Source organism: Urocitellus parryii, chromosome 1 (genome assembly GCF_045843805.1).
Source record: "Urocitellus parryii isolate mUroPar1 chromosome 1, mUroPar1.hap1, whole genome shotgun sequence".
Taxonomy (NCBI): domain Eukaryota; kingdom Metazoa; phylum Chordata; class Mammalia; order Rodentia; family Sciuridae; genus Urocitellus; species Urocitellus parryii.
This window is the reverse complement of record NC_135531.1, coordinates 241,029,345-241,050,792: the sequence shown is the minus strand read 5'-3', so window position 1 is coordinate 241,050,792 and position 21,448 is coordinate 241,029,345. Positions and strand designations below refer to the sequence as shown.

Genomic DNA, 21,448 nt, shown 5'->3' with positions numbered 1-21,448 from the left:
GAGGAGTTTTTAAATTAAAATGCCTAGACTTACCCTAAAAGGCATGATTGAATTTGTCTGGTTGGTCCGCAAGGAGGGTAGGGTTATAAAACAATTCAAGAGAATCTCAGGAGCAGCAGGCATTGCATTGAGGGGACTCCAGTTTCTAAGTCTCCTTCCATCAGAGCTGTGAGGTACAACCATGGGGTCTGTTTTGCAAGCCTTTCTGTTCTTATCAATTACTAGTTGACTTCAAGCATCTCCTGCCTTGTCCCTCTTCAAATGCCCATAAACTCAAATTAGAAAAAGATCTTAGTTCTCCATTAATCTTTATGCATAAGAAAAACTATTCATGTGGAGAAATGTAAAAATCACACCAGCATGGAAGTAGTTGCTTTTTAGGCTGGTGAAATCATAGCTCATTTCTTTCTTCTCTAGTTTTAACATTTTAAAGAAACATAATGTGGTTATATTGTTTTATAATGAAAAAATTGATGATTCATATTCTGAAATGTCAAAATGATTAAATTAATAAATTTAGCATTATCCTTTAAATGAAGAAAGATTAAATTATTTTTTGTAGATGTTCTATCTTTGCAGGGTTTTATATAAAATAGTCTCTGGATAATATTAAGACAATAGGAATATTGAATTTCAATTTGTAAGGAATGATTAGATTAACTTCCCCAGGTTTCATTTTAAGGATCCTGAGGGATCTATTGAAGAACTTTAAAAATAAGTAAATAAAAAGATTTTCTCTTAGGATGAATATAAAAGTTGAAAGAACAACCATTTCTTCCATAATTCTTCTCTTGACTTTGCTTAGCCAGTGTCTGGCTGCTTCCCCACAGGAAGACCACTTAGCCAGATGAACTCCCATGGCTTCATTTCTAAGAGGATCTCTACCTTATATGCCTGTTATACTTGTTGGTAAGAAGTACATAAAAAGACATACTGTCTTGTATAAAAATATGCCTGAATATATAGTTTATTGCAGTTTTGATTCTGAGATCAAAACTCAGCATTCTTCAAATTTTCAAGCATAGTTTACCATCTTGAAGCTCTTTGAGCATGTACCATGCATAGTCAAATGCTATACTTCATTAAAAATTTAAACCCTCAAAGACACATAAAAAGATTACATGCAAAAATATTTTTTAAAAACGGATTATCTACATGATAAGGTAGGTCACAGAAAGTGATGGGATTTACACATGAAGTTGGTAAAAGCATCTCTCCTGAAAATCCGGGACTTCCACATATAAACTCCTAGGGAAATAAAGATTGGTTTCTTTATAGCATCAATGGAACAACCAAGAGGCTCACCCCATTCTGCCCTCACCTTTGAAAGGCCCTGGAGAATCTCTTTCACCAAATCTTGTCCAACATTGGCAATTCCTTCTTGAGCTTTCTGTAGTCCCAGCATTTCCTTTACTCGTGGTTTCTCATATTTCATGCATTAATTCCTCTCTGGTTGTTAGTCTAATTCTAAAGGCACATTAGAGAATACTTGGAGCCAGATGAATTCTGAGTTTGTTTCATCTCTAAGACTTGATAGTTCTAAAACATGGTTTTTAAAACATCAGCTTCTTGAGAAACGTATGGTTGATTAAATGGCTAGAGAAATGAGCAGGTCTCATCTTAACTGGACTATCAATTTCTTGAGGATGCGTCTTTCCAGATTCACTTTTTATTATTTTTCAGATTTTTGAAATGATTAGTATTAAATTTAAAGCAAAGAAATGAAAATGTGTATTCTGCCGTTGCGTGTTAGTTGTACTCTGTGGAGTACTTTATTCTAAACGTAATTGCCTCCATGGATGATGGAGATAGAATCTGCAGCCTCTTAAATTCTTATCACCTTCATTGTTATTACAAACAAAACATAAAATTGACATGAGATAAACAAAAGAAAGCAGAATTAAATGAATAGGCAGCTGTGTGAGCTCTAGCTTTTTCATTTTTATTATTTTGGTGATCCTTCTTGATTATAATTGTTATAATCAAAAGAAATCTGCCATGCAAAACACATTGCCTAATTAGCCAGTTGTCTTTCAAGAAGTTTATGTTAAAAAAATTATTCTTCGGAAGAAGTGTCTGAACTTAATATCCATGAATGGAAGTATCGTTCTTGTGACTCCAAATCTGTCAAAAGGACTCTACCACCCACCCAAGTCCTTCAGAACCCCTGATTTGATTGTTTGTCCTATTTTAATTTCATACTTTGGCCCTCAGTCTGCCCTCAAACCCCCAAATGGGCATCCTGATTTTGGATTTAGTATCTCAGAAGCATTTTGAGGATAACGTTCTCAGGTCTTCACCTGACCTCAAGCATCTCAACCAGAGATAAGAAGAGATGCTCAGTCCCTGAGCACCCACTACAGCATGTCAGCTTTATCCCATTCTCACTTCCCTGGGAAGGGACACTGTGTAGGGTATGAGCTATAAGAAACACCCACAGGTATTCTCTCTCTCTCTCTCTCTCTTTTTTTCCAGCCTAATCTGTGGACATTCACTGATATGGATGATCCGAGTAGAGCAAGACAGATTCTTGTCTTCTGGGAGGTTTGAGCCAATCTAGTTTGGAAGAAAAGATTTGCACTAGACTAAGATTTCTTCCCATCTGGTGATTCCATAACCTATTCTTATCAGTGCTCGCAACTACAGAACAAAGTTATTTTGGGCAAGGATTTGTAGTGTACAGCTCAATTCCTTCAGTGTGAACAAGCAGAGCTATTTATAGCCACCTCTTTTTATTGCTTTAATTTATGTATCTGAAAGAATCTGCTCTAATTGTGGGCGATTATAAGGAGGAAAATGTGCTGTCGTGCACCTCAGAGGATTTGTTTGTGGGCCTATTGTTTAAAATAGCCCATTTATTCCCCAATGGGTAGAAAATCAATTTTATGGATCTTCAAACATACATAATAACCATCATGAATAATGAAGTTAAATACTAAAGTAGTATCAGTGCATTATACATTTGCTTTATTGGTTTTTCCTTTTGTTCTATACTTACCTATTTTATATGATGTACTTTTTAGGTTATCTGTAGTGTAATAAAATAGAAGGAGGAAATTTGGTCCTCTCTGGATTACTAAGAATAGCTGAGACTGGGTAGTGGCATTGGTATGTAGACAAAAGGATTTAGGCAACAAAGAAGACCCTTTGAGGCATCTTCCTGTCGAGGCTGAAATCCTACTGTACTACTAGCCTTGTGGAAACACCATGTGTCCAAGCAAAGCTCACCAGCTCTGCAAAGAAGCATTTGATAAACAGGTCTTTCCAATCCAGCCTTATCACTAACACTAGAGTTGTTTTTCTCCACCGAAGTTTAGGTGAAGAGCCAGAGGTAGTGGTACATGCCTGTAATCCCAGTGACTCGAGAGCCTGAGGCAGGTGGATCTCAAGTTCAAACCCAGCCTCAATAACTTAGTGAGGCTCTGAGCAACTCAGTAATACCCCGTTGCTAATAAAATATATATTTTTAAAAAGTGCTGGGGATGTGACTTCGTGGTTAAGCGCCCCTAGGGTCAATTGCTGGTACAAAAAAAGAAAAATTAGGTGAACATATTTTTTTCTCAAAAATGAGATGTATTTTTGTTGCTTTTAGCACAAAGTTAGAAATCCCTAACCTTATTGTTTATCCATTTTGAACCCCCAAGAATGCCATTCTTTAGCAATCTAGGCCTTTCTTACATAATTTAATTTGATCATAAGGTTATTGTGCCCCTATGAAAACCCTACTTACATTGAATGATGCTGCTTCTGAGTAACTACTTCTGATCAAAATCAACCTCTGTAACAAGAATCTACATCCTGCCATCATTTGCACCCTGTTAATGTAGTCATTTCAGGAAACAACTGTAACAACAAACACCCCACATACTTTCATTGAGGCCCTGTTTGGTTAAGTAGAGACTGACAGGCTAATGGGTCAGGTAGAGACAGAGTTGAAGGGGACTTTGACTCCGACTGGATCACTAGGAGTGGTCATTCCTGATATGTCCCTGGTGATAGGTGAAACACAGTCTACAGAAGCAGAGAACATGATGAGGGATAGAGAGGTCACACTGGATTCCCTGATTGTATCCATATGTTAGAAGAAAACAGCCTTAGAAATCTAACAGGAGTGACCTCTCCATTCTTTTGTGATGACTAATAGGACTTCTAATAAGAGAATGAATTAGGATGAGTTTGTAGAGATTCAGGGTACCATAGGTGGACTCTATGCTGAAATAAATCATTTGCACAAGGAGGGATGTTTTAGTCAACTTTTTTACTGCTGTGACTTAAAAACCCAACCAGCATGATTATAGAGGAAGAAAAGTTTGAGAACTCACAGTTTTAGAGGTCTTAGTCCATAGAAGGCCAGCTCCATTCTTTGGGCTTGAGGTGAGGCTGAACATCATGGCAGAGTGTGTGGCAGAGGGAAGCAGCTCACATCATGGTGATCAAGAAGCAGAGAGAGAAACTCCACTCTCCAGATACAAATATATACCCAAAGCCATTTCCCACCTTCTCTAGCCACACCCTATCACCTCAGTTAATCCCATCATGACCAACTCACTGATTAGGCTAAGGCTAAAACACAATCATTAGTCATTTCATATATATATGGAGAGAGAGAGAGAGAGAGAGAGAGAGGGGGGGGGGGAGGAGGTTTGGAGGAGAAATGATTTTATATAAATATACACACACACACATATGCTCTTTATTATTTATTTATTTACTTACTTACTTGTTTGCTTATTTATTTGCTGTGCTGAGGACTGAACCCAGTGCCTCACACGTGCTAGGCAAGCACTCTACCACTAAGTCACAACCTCTGCCCCTCTCCAAACCTTCTTGCATTGCCTCATGTGAGCTTTCAGGGTACACCTCACATCCAAACCATAACAAGGAATTTTTTAGAAAAATCTGTGTGGAGGCCATATTGAAAAGACCACTAAAGGCTACCTTGCTCTTTCCCAGATGGTAAGGGCCAGGGTGTTGCTCCTCAGCTGGGTCAAATTTGTCAGAAGACATATTTGACCACACTGCATGAAGTGAGATTCCCAAAAGCACCTTTTTAGAAGCTTAATCCAAAGCCAAGCAGGTGCCAAGCAGGTGCCCAAATTCACGATTGATCTGAAGAGGGCAGACAATGAGGAATCTGGTGACAAGATATAGGAGAGAAGGTTAGAAGTACCAGGTAGGAAGGTCCTCTGAGCCAAAGCACATACTTTAATTTTTCTAGTAAGATAGAGGCTCTGGTATCTGGATAGAGAAATCTCTTAATGGTACTGACTTGGCCTGAAAAAAAAATACTGGCTTTGGGAATTTGGATTTCATTCTATTGGTAATAGCCATTGAAATCATTGATTGTGTTGTGTTTTGCTTTTCTTTAGCAGAGAAAAGTGGTGTGGAGGGGGAAATTCTGGGAAACAATATACAGAATGGATCAGAAAATTTTAAAAAAAAGATATTGAAATTGCATGAGATGAAAGGGACTGAAATGAAGGGTGACAGGGGAACTAGAAAGGAATGGATGTGTGTGTATGAGTGAGAAAACACAAATGAAGAGTCATCAGTTCTTCTTGGTATCCGACTGAATATGAAAAGTAGAGAAAGATAAGCTTCAAAAATGACTCAGGCACAGCTTGGGTGCAGAGGCTGCTTGGTCTTGGGCCTGACAGGTTTTTCTTATCTCGTTTTGGGCCGGAGGCCTCTATTGCAAACATGCTCCGCCAGATCATTGGTCAGGCCAAGAAGCATCCAAGCTTGATTCCCCTCTTTGTATTTATTGGAGCAGGAGGTACTGGAGCAGCACTGTATGTGATGCGTCTGGCATTGTTCAATCCAGATGTCAGCTGGGACAGGAAGAATAATCCAGAACCCTGGAAAAAACTGGGTCCTAATGATCAATACAAGTTCTACTCAGTGAATGTTGATTACAGCAAACTGAAGAAAGAAGGCCCAGACTTTAAATGAAACATTTCACTGTAAAGCTGCTTGTTAACCAGGAAATAATTCTCCTTTAAATGCATGAAATCATGTTGATTTGTTGGAGTTTATTACACTGATTAATAAATCTCTGAAACTTGAAAAAAAAAAATGACTCAGACTTCAGGTCTAAGTGAAGAGAAATGTTGAAGAGATAATGTTGGCACCAGTTAGATGTAAGTCGGTGGCCTTTCTGTCAACTCCCCTTTCAAGATTTCCTTGAGCATATTTTGGTGGGGACAGCTGATTTTATGGAAGCGGTTAAGATAAAAATGTTTGAATCAGGTATTTTAAGCAGGGTAGACAAAGAATAAACTCTTTTAGAATTTCTTCTAAATAGATAGGAAATATAGTATAAGTAGAGTCCAACCAAGATATATGATTTTTCAAATACACATTCTTTTAAATGTTTTTGCTAGTGTATTATAGACATACATAATAGTGGGATTCATTAGGACATATTCATAGATGCATATAACATGATTTTCTCCATTTCAATACCCATTACTTTTCTCCCTCTCCTCTTCGCTCCCTTCGCCCCCTTCCTCTACTTTCCTGGTCTCCCTTCTACTTATTTTTTTAATTGGTGCATTATAGCCATACATAAAAGAATTCATTGTGATATATTAATGCATGTATCTGACAGCATAATTTGGTCAGTTTTATTCTGCAGTTCCTCCCTTTTTCCAATCCTCCTCCTGCCGCTTAGGTCCCTTCCTCTACTTTCCTGTTCTCCCTTCTATTTTCATGAGGTCCCCCTTTTAAAAATTCTTTCCTTCTATCTTCTGCTTCTGAGAGAGACTTTTCAACCCTTGACTTTCTGAGTCTGACTTATTTCACTCAGCATGATGCCTTCCAGTTTGATTCATTTACCAGCAAATGACATAATTTCATTCTTCTTTATGGCTAAGTAAAACTCCATTGTTTATTTGCACCCCATTTTCTTTATGAATTTGTCTGTTGAAAGGCATCTAGGTTGGTTCCATAACTTGGCTATTGTGTTGATGTCAACGTTGTTATGTATTTATAACTACAGTATGCTGATTTTAGTTCTTTTGGATAAATACCAAGACAGATAGCTGGTTCAAATGGTAACTCCATTCCTGGTCTTTTGAGGGCTCTCCATACTCCTTTCCAAAGTGGTTGTACTAATGTATGAGTGTACCTTTGGCCTCACATCCTCATCAGCAATTATTATGATTTGTATTCGGATGGTTGCTCTTTTAACTGAAGTGAGATAAATCTAGATGCCATTTAGATTTATGTTTCCTGATTGCTAAGGATGGTGAACATTTTTTCTTGTATTTGTTAGACATTTGTATTTCTTCTCTTGAGAAATATCTGTTTAGATAATTTGCTCACTTCTTGATTGGGTTATTTGGTTTGGTTTGGTTTTGCTTTATGGTGTTAAGTATTTTGAGTTCTTTGTGTATTCTGGATGTCAATCCCCTTTTGGAACAGTTGTTGGCAAAGATTTTCTCCTATTCTGTATGCTCTCTCTTCAGTCATTTCCTTTGTTATGCAAAAGGAGTCAATTATGTAAAGTCACCCCACTTACTGCTTCTTTGTTTACTTCTTGTGTTTCAGAGCTTTGTTAAGAAAGTTGGTGCCTGCACCAATTAGATTGTTGACTCTATGTTAAATCAATATTCTTTAGATTTTGTTCCATATGTCGTTAGTGGTAAGCTGATTTTTATTAACAAAAGTTGTATACTTCTTCACAAATACATAACATATATATTTTTTTTGTAATTTTTTTTTATTGGTTGTATTTGGCAATTAAAAAAATTGCATATCTCTTTATGTTCAAAAGAATTGATTTATTACAGTATGGGCTGTTTGGTGTTTATACACATTGAAGGCTTTTGTTTGTTTGTTTTGCAGTGCTGGGGATCAAAGCTTATGCATGTTGGGCAGGCAGGTGCTGTACCACTGAACCGCACCCCAGTCCTGTACTGGTTGTTTTAGAACAGAATTTAATTTTTTAATACAACTCCTTGAATGATCAACCTGTGTCTATTGTAGTGAAGCAAAACTTCCCGTTTAGAATTTCTTTACAGCTGGGCCTGAGAATTAAATTGACACATGACAGACTGATGGGAGAAAAGCATACACATTCATTTAATGCAAATTTTACAAGGCATGGGTGCCTTCATAAAGAAGTGAAGACCCAAAGAAGCAGTTACAGTCAGTTTTTTATAAATAGAATTGGACAAAGAACAGTACATTCTGAGAACAACTAAATGATGTTGGGAGATTTAAAAGATTAATTATTTTGAACAAAATTCTCTCAGTTTCATTTCTTGTTTTTGATGATAAGAATGTCACTTTGGCTTTTAGTATAGGGAGAGTGTCTTTCACATGGAATTTCATCTGCATTTCAGAAACAGAAAATAGGTCAGAAGGAACTTCTTGCACCTGCTGTTTTTCATGTCCTTAATGCAAAGCAGTCAATATGCCAGAGTGATATATTTTAACTCCTTCACTATCAAAAGACATGGTGAAATAAAGAGAATAATAAATCTTAGTTTTAAGAAACCTTAGAATTACTTTTACCAATATCTTTAAAGTTTAAATAAAAAACTACAAAACCAAAACAACAAAATGGAGCACAGAGACATTGTATCCAAGATTACATAATAATTCATAAAAGATTGAATTCTATAGGTCTGAAAGCTAAGATATGTAAATGATTCATTTCTGTGGATTAAAACTGTGTAAGTTTCATATGAACCCATTTTGGAGTCTCTGCACAATTTCAAGGATTCTCCCTAAATTTCCTCCCCGCCCTCTACAAAGCGGATTAATTTGCACTCATTGCCCACTCACTGTTGGACTGGAATGAATGCCTAACCAAGGCTAAGCCAATCAGAGTCCTCCCCTTGTTTACAAGGGGCAGAGCAGGTGCGGATGCACAAATTCCCAAGTCTAAGACTCCCCTTTTGCTGAACAGGTCAAGGTAAAAAGCTGAGTGTTGTCAGTAGATGGGCTACACTCAGCAAGGCAACAAACCCTAGTTCATTGCAGCACAAAGGATCAGGGAAAAGTGTGGGCTTACTCCAACTGGCTGGGTTGGGCTACCTTCCCTGGCCTCCGTGGGGAGGGGTGCACGCGGGCTCTGTTGCCACCTCTTCCTCAGTCCCTGTAGCTGTTGGTTCTCTTGTCCCCAGCTCCGCTTCCCAGCCTCCTCTACCTGAGGAGGGGAAGTCACAGTCTGGGTGTTCTTCCCCTTCTCTTTTCAATGTGTTATTGGGACAAAAATTCTATACCTGTTTCTTTCAAGGCCTTTCAGCCCTTGTGATCCTTTTCTTTTCTCCATAAAGTCTACATCATTTAAATCAAAAGTTTTGACTCGCAGAACTTTTGTTTCTGATTGGCTATTACAAAAGAGCCTGTTTTATAAATCCAAAAAAACAAAAAGGAAAACGAAAAAGCATGGAATGTTTATCTTCTCTCACCAGCTAAAACCATCCATGTCTTCTTTAAGTCAATGTGGAAAGTTCTGGGTGAGCAGTAGGAAGTACAAAGCAGACACAGACAGACAGACAGACAGACACACCACACACACACACACACACACACACACACACACACGTTTCCAGAGACTTGCTATTGCTGGCAGTCATACCCTACCCTATGAATTAGGGGGCAGGTAGAACCAGTATGCAGAGATAATAATGAAGAACGCTCACTGTGACATGCAGAGAGACTAGTGGGAAGGGGAATATCATGGTTCCTGATACCTTTTAGGTTTTCTGTTTCAGTCCAACTCAAGCTGCCCTTTCATGCTCGTGTCCTTAAACATCACTGTATTCTTGAAATAAATTGGTAATTTTTCTTAGGCTAACTCAAATGAGCCTATATTTTTAGCAATCAAACACGCTAATTAATACAGTTGTATAGTTTCAAAGCTAAGCTACATTTTTTCCCAGCCATCTTTAAAAGAAAAACACTATAGAGATTAACATTAATATGCAGTTAAATGTTCCAAGAACTTTTGTTATGAAAGTCTGTATTGTTCATTGCCACTCTGGTTTATGTTTCCATGATGAAGATGTCAGACTGTGGTGGAAACTTTAAGTTTTCTGTGTTGGATCTGAAAGAGATCTGACCAAAACTATTTACCTACTTCCACCCTCCTGTGCTAAGTGGTAGTTGTGAGGCTATGGATATTTTCTCCAGGTAAAGGCTTCCTCTCTGTTCATGAGGAAGTGCAGGAAGAGACTATTCCATGGAAACAAGCATCATAGCTTCATACTCGGTTGGCCACCATGAGGCTCTTGATGCTATTAATTTCCTTTCTTTTATTCAAAGTCTGTCTGCCACATACTAGCAATAAAAGTCCTTAAGATCCCTACCTATTATTTTCACTTGCCCATGCAAGCCTCTTTTTTGGGAATTGTGCTCCTCTAGTTCCTATTGAGCAGGCAGTAATATGAACCAACTTCTCTCAGCTCACTGGAACATATCCCTGCCTAAAACTGGAACAGTCAGATACTCTCTGCAGGAAATTTGGAATTGGGCTTTAGAGACTCCAGTCAGTCTTTGTTAAGGTCTAAGTAGAAAGTCGTTGCAGGGCTGAGCTGGGTAGATCTGAGAATAAACATCCTGAAGCAGACATTGCTCATCTGAGAAACAAAGCAGATGTGAAGAGGGAAGAGGAAATGAGGGACCATTCAGCCTCCTCCAGAGAGGAAGAAAATAACCATTGCTTCTCAGTTTCCCAGCTTCTTGGTTCTGGTTCTTTCTGAGGCTGGACTATGCTTCCTGTCCTTGGGTTCCTTTAGATATTCTCATATTCTTCAAAGAAAATTTCCTTTGTGCTTAAATTAATTTGAAAGCATTCTATTCCCGTCAACCACCATATATCTAGCCTATAACTCTCTGTAGGGGGTCAGTCATTAATTGGTAGAATATGTAACTCATTGCCCATTCATCTGATTTTCAAAACAGGCTGTATCAAGAAAAAGACATGATCTAAGTTTATTTCTTCTCATTCCATGTATCTTTTCAGAGCAAAAAATGGAATTTCCATTTCTTAAAATTTGCTTTTTTAATATGAACAGAGATTAAAGAATTTGCTTTACAAAGTGGTAGTATATTTTAGTTGTAGGCCTAGATGTGGGAGCCAAAAAATTGTCTATCCTTAAGATATGGGATGACAGACTTAGCAGTTTTTATTTTAAATAATATTGAGGTGCTCAGATCCTTTTTCACATGACTTTCATCTGTGAAGTGACCTTGTCCTTAGCCTGAGAAAGTTCCTAACAGCAGCAGGATTTCAGTTAAGATTTAATGAATTAAAATGCTAACTGAAAATGGAATTCCATCGTTGTTCAAAATGATAGAGACTGATTAGTTATAGCATTCCTAGATAATTTTTAGTTTGAGATCAACTAGGTTAGGGTTTATTAACCTGGAGTCCATTATATATTAAGTTTGACTGTGAGCCTCAAATCTATGCAAAAGTTGAAGTCTGTGCACATTGTCATTCGAGCATCAATGTGCTTCATCAGCTTTCTCGTGGGGCACATGACACAGTTAACAATCAATAAAAGTCCACCCCCTTTTAATATAGGGAGAAACTGAGGTCCAGCAAAGATAAGACTTGATAAAGTCACTTGTGAAGACAATGGTAGAGCCAAGAGCTGGAATCCAAGCATTGAAACTTTAGTCAATGTTCTTTCTCTGCATGATAGCACTCCCAAGTGCTTTAATAAGAGCTGCTTGAAAGACAGATTATAATAGGCAAAGCATGCTCTTTAATGGCAGGAGAAGGTTGCAGATGCTAAGATTTTTTTCCCTCAGTGAATACAATTAAACATTAATGATTGAGCCTCATGGATTCTTGGAGATATGCACGCAATCAGGTAAGAAAGTATTTGCACCTCCTAAGGGGACTGACAATCTTAGGGCATCTTTATGTTTTTTATGTGCCATAGTCCCAAACAAAATCCTGGGATTCAAAGAGCATCTCTTATGATTCATGTCTCACAAATGAGAAAACTGAGGGTCAGAAGGCTTCAATAACTTCTTAAAAGCCTCATCACCCCAAAATAAAACCAATTGCAAAAAGGAGGCTATTTGACCCCCAGTCCTTTGGTCTTTGAACTATCAAAGTGCACTTCTTTGAGCAAGAGAAATGCAATTATAGAGGAAAGAAAAATTGACTTCTTGGTGGAAGTCAAAAATGGTAGATGAACCAAGGCTCAAATTCAAGTGTCCAGAATTTTCTCTGACCAACAATAGTTAGATATTTTTCATGGTTTTGTTATTGTTGTAGGTAATAAAAACCTCATTTTGCAGATAGGAAGGGTGATGAAGAAGAATAAGTACTGGGCTAGGGAGACAGGACCTGGGGTCCCACCCTGGCTCTGCCACTGTTGGCTATGAGACCTTTAAGTCACTTAACAACGGAGCCTGGGTTCATTTTGGGAATTGAGCAGATTATCTCAACAACCTTTACTCTTCAATAAAATGATTCTTTGATTCTTCTATCTGTATGTATCACAGCCCTTGTGATAACCTCTGCCTTAGGATTCTGGTGTCGCACTTGTTGTCAAACTACATTGTAAGAGAATTAGAGAATGCAGAGAATTTTAAAAGCCACTTTTACTAAGTCAAAAACAGGGTAAGTCCAATTAGTCTAACTTCCTTAATTCAGAAGTCTTAATAAAAGTTAATTACTTTGTACTTCTGCTCAAGAATACCAGGTTGTAGGACTAGAGTTGTGGCTCAGTGGTAGAGCACTTGCCTAGCATGTGCAAGATACTGGGTTCAATCCTCCGTTCCACATAAAATAAAGGTATTGTGTCCACCTACAACTAAAAATAAAAATTAAAAATAAAAAGAATAACAGGTTGTACACTACTTAAATCTTAAAATTGCAAAACTCAGTATTCCCAGTTTTGATGTTTTTTGCATTTGGGCATGTCTTTCCTTCCTAGATAAGTGGCTGGTAACATGTTCCTTTTTAGGCTGGTTAGTCACTCTAAGGAGAAACTAAGAGCAGATGCAGCAAGTTGACTTTCATGGCAGTAAGTCATCAAAATCTATTTCTGAGAAATCAGGGAGAACTTGATTAGACCAAACTCCAGTTACTATAGTGCTCTAGTCATAACTCAAAGCTGACATTAGCATGAGAAAAATAAATACATTTTAGGGATTTAAACATCTTTCAATTTAAAAACATATTGATCAACTATTACTATTGTGTTCTAAAAATTCTATTTGTGCCTTGATTTTTACTACCTATTTTTAAAAATATATTTATTTATTTTTTAGTTGTAGTTGGACATGATAACTTTATTTATTTATTTTTATGTGGTGCTGAGGATTGAACCCAGGGCCTCGCATGTGCTAGGTGAGCACTATATCACTGAGCCACAACCCCGGACCTACTACCTATTTTTGAAGGCATAATAACCGCAGATATGCAGTAATAAAAATAAATGAAATGTTTTAAACCAAAAAAACCCCAGCCAGATGTCTATGAGGGTGGTCTGTGTCTTGGGTCAATAAAAAGTTATTTTGCAGAAACATGCAGAAAACAAAGAAAAAAAACTAAATATTTTCTTTTACATCAATCTGTGCAGATGTAAAATTTAGGTGTTATCCAATCAGTTGTTTGATGGATTCTTCTTCATCCTTTTGAGGGACAGACTGTCGGAGACTGGGGTGAGGAGTTTAAATATTCTAGGTGTGCTGCATGATTCTGGCTTGCATATGAGTTTGGATGTATGAAATAGCTCTAAGTAAATCTAATCTTCTGTGAAAGAAGGAAGGATGTGGCATTTATCAAGGAACTGGTAAACTCTTAGATGTGAATAAAAGATTCCTTATATCAAGTTCATTACTAATCTTCATATTGTTTATCAGTATGTTGTGTTTTACTTTAGCAAATTACATTAAATGATTGCCCTATTTGGTAGCACTCGTTTGGTAGCACTCTCTGAAAGTAAACGAAAACCTCCTTAATAATAAACTCCAACCGCCTGTCCTCATCTTACCTCATCTGACATTACTGACCAACTCAACTCTGTGGCCTCCAGAATATTACTCCTTTGTTGTCCTTCCAACTAACTGCTTTTAGTGTCTTTGATGGCTCTTGTCATTCTACCTGCCTCATATGAGGTAATATTTCCCAGGGTTCTATCCTCAACCACCTTGTCTTGTTTTCAGGTTCTTTCATTCATTCATATGGGTTCAGCATCTTTTATGAGACTCCCATTACTCTCAAATCTAAGATTCCAGTCTTGACCTGACCTCCAAGCTTTTTCTTTTGACTTTTTAAAATTAGTTGTTCCATGACAGTAGAATGCACTTTGACATATTATATATAATAGAGCATAATTTCTCATTCTTCTGGTTATACATGATGTAGAATCCCACTTACAGTTATATACATACTTGGGTAATAATGTCTTAATTCATTCTACTATCCTTCCTATCCCTAGGCCACACCTCCTCCCCTCCCTTCACTACCCTGTATCTAACATTACTCTATTTTTCCCTAGCCTCACCCCTCATTGTGAAATAGCATCTGTATATAAGAGAAAACATTCGGCCTTTGTTTTTTTGGGATTGGCTTATTTCGATTAGCATGATATTCTTTAGCTCTGTCCATTTACTAGCAAATGCCATAATTTCATTCTTCTTTAAGACTGAATAATATTCCATAACATATATACACCACACTTTTTAAAATCCATTTATCTGTTGAAGGGCACCTAGGTTGGTTTCATAGTTTAGCTATTGTGAGTTGAGTTGCTATGAACATTGATGTAGATGCATCACTGTAGTATGATGATTTTAAGTCCTTTGGTATAAACAAAGAAGTGGGATAGCTGGGTCAAAACTTTCAAGTTTTCTGAGGAATCTCTATACCGATTTCCATAATGGTTTCACAATTTGTATTCCCACCAGCAATGTATGAGTGTACATTTTTCCCTACATCCTTGCCAATAATTATTGTTGCTTGTATTCTTGGTAATTGCCATTCTGACTGGGGTGAGATGAAATCTTAGAGTAGTTTTGATTTGTGTTTCTCTAATTGTTGGAGATGTTGAACATTTTTTCATATATTTATTTATTGATTGTAAATTTCTTCTTCTATGAGGTGTTTGTTCAGTTCTTTAGCCCATTTATTGATTGGGTTATTTAGGGGTTTTTTTTGGTGTTAAGTTTTTAAATTCTTTATGTATTTTGGAGAATAATATTCTCAGGTGCATATGATAAAGATTTTCTCCCATTCTGTAGGCTGTCTCTTCACATTATTGATTATTTCCTTTGTTTTTTAGTTGAAATCCATCCCATTTATTGATTCTTGATTTTATGTCTTGCACTTTAGGAGTCTTGTTAAGCAAGTTAGATTTAAGGCGACAGGTAAAGATTTGGGCCTACTTTTTCTTCTATTAGGTGCAGGGTCTCTGGTCTAGTGCCTAAGTCTTTGATCCATTTTGAGGTGAGTTTCATGAAGGGTGAGAGATAGGGGTTGAATTTCATTTTGTTAAATGTGGATTTTGAATTTTCCCAGTACCATTTATTGAATAGGCTATCTTTTCTCCAGTGAATGTTTTTGGCACCTTTGTCTAGTATGAGATAACTGTATTTATGTGGGTTTGTCTCTGTGTCTTCTATTCTGTATCATTCTATGTGTCTGTTTTGGTGCCAGTACCGTGCAGTTTTTGTTACTATGGCTCTGTGGTATAGTTTAAGGTTTGGTATTTTGATGCCTCCTGCTTCACTCTTCTTGCTAAGGATTGCTTAGCCTATCCTGGGTCTTTTATTTTTCCAAATGAATTTCATGATTGCTTTTTCTAGTTCTATCAAGAATATTGTTGGGATTTTAATTGGAATTGCATTAAATTTGTATAATGCTTTGTGTAGTGTGGCCACTTTGACAATATTAATTCTGCCGATCCAGAAGCATGAGAGGTCTTTCCATTTTCTAAGGTCTTCTTCAACTTCTTTCTCTAATGTTCTATAATTTTCTAACTTTTCCAATCTCAATTTTTGTTTCCAAATAAATCCTAAATAACTCTATTATGATAAACTGAAGCCTCCTCAAACTAACTCTGTCCCAAACAGAGCCCCGTATCCCTCACTGTGGAAGACAGCATCCAAGACATTCCCCAGTGATCCCCATTTTATATCCTTGAGTGAAGACAGGATAGGTCTAGGAAGTGGGCATAATTGCCATCTTTACTCTTCATCTTTGTTCCAAATGATGCTGTGCTCAGTTATCAACATTTCAAGCTCAAGAGCTCAAGAATTGTATCATTTATTCTTATGGTCACTTTTTCCTTAGGTGTGCCTGAAAAGTGTTAATGATGAAAATTTTTGTTGTACTTAAGACCAAGTTTTAAAAATGTGTTTTTTTTTAAGAAAAATCACTATTTTTCCATCTAAAAAGAGAGACTCTCAATTAAAGAAAAAAATAAAGAACTATACTGATATTTAATTTTATCTCAAACTACCAGTATTTATATTGCTTACTTCTCAACTCTCCCACAATTATCTCACTGGACTCACACTGGCCCACATAAAGGAGCTAGAGGCAACCAATATTTTTTTAAACATTTAATCTAATTTTCCTTCCTAATTACACAGAAATCAGAACAGAAACAACATATCACAAGGCAACTAAATTCTTTTTCTAGGCATCAACTCTCTAAACATCTTCATGGTTTTTGTTTTATAAAATAAGGATAATGCCATATTTGCTGGTTTGTAAATCAGATTAATTAGGTCACAACTGCAGTGATAAACAGACTTGTAACTAACTAACTTTCAGGTGTTGTCCCTAGATTTTTTTTTATTCAATATGGGAAAGAATATAGTTAATAATTATAAAATTAATTTTGCCCTTTTGTAATTTTAAAATAATGTGTGGGGCTAGGGTTGTGGCTCAGTGGCAGAGTGCTTGCCTTGCACATGTGAGGCACTGAGTTTGATCACATATGAAAATAAACAAAAATAAAGATATTGTGTCCATGTATAACTAAAAAATATTTTAAAAATGATTTGTGGGTGAAATTTGGAAAAGCAAATAAAATTAAAATGAACCATATTTACCTCACTTGTTTCTGTCTCCAAATCCCTTCTTCTTCTCTGCCCCCTAAAAAACACACACAAAACACTTCAATCCTTAATCAGGGTTCTCTGAGGTTTTCTCATAGGTTGTCAGTTTATGATTAGTGGGGGTCTCTCAAGAAAATGACTTCAAATTTTTAAAAAATCTTCAACTTCAACTGGGATCCACACTTTCTTTGATCCATTATTTCTTGCTTATTTGTTACTGCCTGTTTACATATGTGCTATTCACATATACAAATCCCAGATTGAACCATCCCAAACAAAATGTTGACACCAAACTTTCTTTTTCTTAAATTCTCTTTGATTAAGTGACATTACTATGATCACCTTTCCTTAGGGTCATAACCATGGATAATTTTCATCAGTATGTCCCTTTCTCATGAGGAGGACATTTAATCTATGAAGTACTGCCATTTCATAAGCAGCCATCATAGTCTTCCTCTAGTGAACAATGGGTGTCCCTAATGGGTAGGAATGACGACTTATGTTCTTGCAAGTCCCAGTTCCTAACACTGCACCTGAATATTTTTATGCAGTTGGTTTAACAAATGTTTGCTAAATTATTATTCAATGATTGCGATCCTTCACTCTAGTTCCTCTTGATTCTTATTCTCACTGTGCAACTGAGTTCACTATGACCACCTGAATGTTGGACAATTGCAACAGAATCCTACTCACTCCATCCCTCCTCATGTACATTATAGTCCAAATCAAGCCCTGTGGACCTTCTTGGAATACTTCACAATATGGATACAACTTGTATTACTTTGAGATTATACTCCAAACATTTTTGGACTGTTTTACTCCTCTCCTCATACTTCCAATTGTTTTCCAAATTAAATGAGAACTTTGTATAATCTGAAGATTAATGCTCTATCTGATGTGTGAGGGGTAAAAATTCATTCCCAAGATGTAGGCTCTCTATTCACCTCACAGATTGTTTCTTTTGCTGAGGAGAAACTTTTTAGTTTGAGTCTACCCCATTTATTGATTCTTGATTTTAATTCTTACGCTATAGGAGTATTATTAAGGAAGTGGGGGCCTAATCCCACATTATGAAGATGCATCTTCTATTAGATGCAGGATGTCTGGTTTAATTCCTAGGCCCCTGATCCACTTTGAGTTTTGCGCATGGTGAGAGATAGGGGTTTAATTTCATTTTGTTGCATATGGATTTCCAGTTTTCCCAGCACCATTTGTTGAAGAGGCTATCTTTTCTCCAATGCATGTTTTTGGCACCTTTGTCTAATATAATTGTAATTGTGTGGGGTTAGTCTCTGTGTCCTCTATTCTGTACCATTGGTCTGCCAGGCTGTTTGGTGCCAATACCATGTTCTTTTTGTTACTATTGCTCTGTAGTATAGTTTAAGGTCTGGTATAGTGATGCCACCCGCTTTACTCTTCCTGCTAAGGATTGCTTTAGCTATTCTGGGTCTCTTACTTTTCCAGATGAATGTCATGATTGCTTTATCTATTTCTATAAGGAATGTCATTGAAATTTTGATAGGAATTGCATTAAATCTGTAAACCACCATTAACCCAGCTATCCCTCTCCTCAGTCTATACCCAAAAGACTTAAAAACAACATACTACAGGGACACAGCCATATCAATACTTATAGCAGCACAATTCACAATAGCTAAACTGTGGTACCAAACTAGATGCCCTTCAATAGATGAATGGATAAAAAAAATGTGGCATATATATATATATATATATATATATATATATATATATATACAATGGAATATTACTCAGCAATAAAAGAGAATAAAATCATGGCATTTGCAGGTAAATGGATGGAGTTAGAGAAGATAATGCTAAGTGAAGTTAGCCAATCCCAAAAAGCCAAATGTCAAATGTTTTCTTTGGTATAGGAGGCTGATTCATAGTGGGATAGGGAGAGGGAGCATGGGAGGAATAGACAAATTCTACATAGGGCAGAGGAGTTGGAGGGGAAGGGAGAGGGCATGGGGTTACTAATGATGATTGAATGTGATGATCATTATTATCCAAAGTACATGTATGAAGACACAAATTGGTGTGAATATACTTTGTATACAACCAGAAATATGAAAAACTGTGCTCTATATGTGTAATAAGAATTGTAATGCATTCCACAGTCATATATAAATAAAAATATTTTAAAAAGGATTTTATTTTGTAGGCATTGTCTTCTCTATTGTTTCATCTCTAGTTAAAATTTTATTTAAATTCTCTGCTCTGGTTTCCTGATGGTATCTAAGTGTAACTCTTCTGCTCCTCTACTTGGGTCTTTCCAACATGCTAGTTCCAAAGCAGTGTGATGCCTTCCATTTCTTTGCTTCCACCCCTGCTTTCAGAATGGCTTGATGGATGTCCTTTAAGTGGATTATAGACACCACTACTGACTAGTTAATCAACATTCAGTTATTAATACAATCATTTTCACATATGGCTTAGTTGTTTCGATATTGGTGGATGTTTATGCTTTATCTGTATAAAGTGCTTACTGTGTAAAATGTTCATATATCACAGAGGCCACTCAGTTTACAAGATATTCAAGTTTAGGGTGCACACGGACTTTGGAATCAGACAAGTAGAGTGTTTTATTCAGTTATTTCACTGTTGTGACCAAAAGACCTGACAAGAATGATTAGAGGAAAAGTTTATTTGGGGGTTCAAGGTTTCAGAGGTCTCAATCCACGCACAGCCAGCTCCAGTACTCTCAGCCCAATGTGAGGCAGGACATCATGGCCTAAATGTGTAGAAGACAGCAGCTGGAAATATGGCACCCAGGAAGAAGAGAAAGAGAGACAGCACCCCTCATCACAGACAAAATATAAACCCCAAGGGCACATCTCCATCTACCCAGCTCTTCTAGTCACACTCTACCTGCCTACAGTTACCACCAGTTCATCCCTATCAGGGGATTAATGCACTGATTAAAGCTCTCATAATCTAATCATTTCACCTCTAAACTTTCTTGAATTCTCTCATGCATGAGCTTTTGGGAACAACTAATATCGAAACCATAACATGGGCTATAGTGGCCCAAGTTCCTACTTACTAGCATGTAACTATTATTACTAGTCTTGAGATGTCCATTTTCTCATCTGCAAAATGGAGGTGGTAATACTTAATCTGAGGTTGTGGAGGATTAAATGTAAAGCAATTGGCCCCATGCTAGGAAGTGGTGGGTTTGACATACGCACTACAGCAATTATTAATAGATTAAAAAAATGAGTCTTGGTTTTATGAGGTGGTGAATAAGGCAGAACTAGATCTTGCCTTTTAAATAAGGAACCATGAGAAAAAAAGTGACTTCTCCTATAAACAACTATCATGCTTAAAGTCTTGGGAAATAGGATCCTTCTCTCTCCTCAATTTTGAATATTACAATATATTAAAATTCTTCCTTAAAACAAAACAAAAAAATTAATTATAAAAACCCTAAAGTTGGGGGCTGGGGTTGTGGCTTAATGGTAGAGAACCTGCCTAGCATGTGAGGCCCTGGTTTGATTCTCAGCACCACATATAAATAAAAATAAAGGTCCATGACAACAAAGAGAAATATTTAAAAAATAAATAAAATTGTTCTTTTTGAGTAAATGGGGTAGCCTCCAATTATAATACCTTCAATGTTAATTTAAGTGGAAATTACTTCTTAATATACCCTTAATATATAAGAAATGGAATTAAGGACTTAGCTGTGTGATATCCCTTTCTATCTCATATACAAGCTATCAGGTTACCTTCTTATCTATAAAAATTAGAAATTGTCCAATTTGAGTTAGCTGATGTATACAAGAGAAATTCACAAAATACATGGATGTGTTTCGATGATAGAAACATTGGCTGAATTCAGAAAGTTAAAGGGTATCTAGTCCATCTTAACTGTTCATAGAAAAATCTCCGTATGTTGTCAGGGACCTGAAGATGAAATGTGTTTTGAGGGTTAGCATAACTAAAATCATGAGACTGAGGAGAGTCTACAGTATCAGAGTATGCTACCAAAGAAATCCCTTTGTGTTCTGGGAAAGATAACAGCAGGGTATGGTGTGAGACCACAGATGTTTGGTTTAACAATTCATAGCTAAGGATAGTAGGTAGTCTCAAAAATGCCTCTGCTGAGCCAGTTACCAGTAAGATTCCACCTACGTATGTACTACTTAAATATCTTCCTACATACTCAGGCCTAAATGACCTGCCAATATAGGATATCTGTGACAGTTATGAGAGAATGGCCTTGCTTGCTTAGGATTGTGTGTGGGTGTTGAACATGACACTTTAAACATAAATTTATGAGGTGCAAACTTTTAATGCAAAGATGACTCATAAGGTTTCAGAATGTGTAAATATGAAGCACAATCTAATTTGTATCATCACTGGTGCTCACCCACAGCAA

The 21,448-nt window shown here is 36.9% G+C and overlaps 1 pseudogene; it reads left to right on the top strand.

The window, feature by feature from the left end:
- The first annotated feature begins 5,700 nt into the window (after nucleotides 1-5,700).
- LOC113182947 (cytochrome c oxidase subunit NDUFA4 pseudogene) lies at nucleotides 5,701-5,952 on the top strand (annotated as a pseudogene).
- The last annotated feature ends 15,496 nt before the right edge of the window (nucleotides 5,953-21,448 follow it).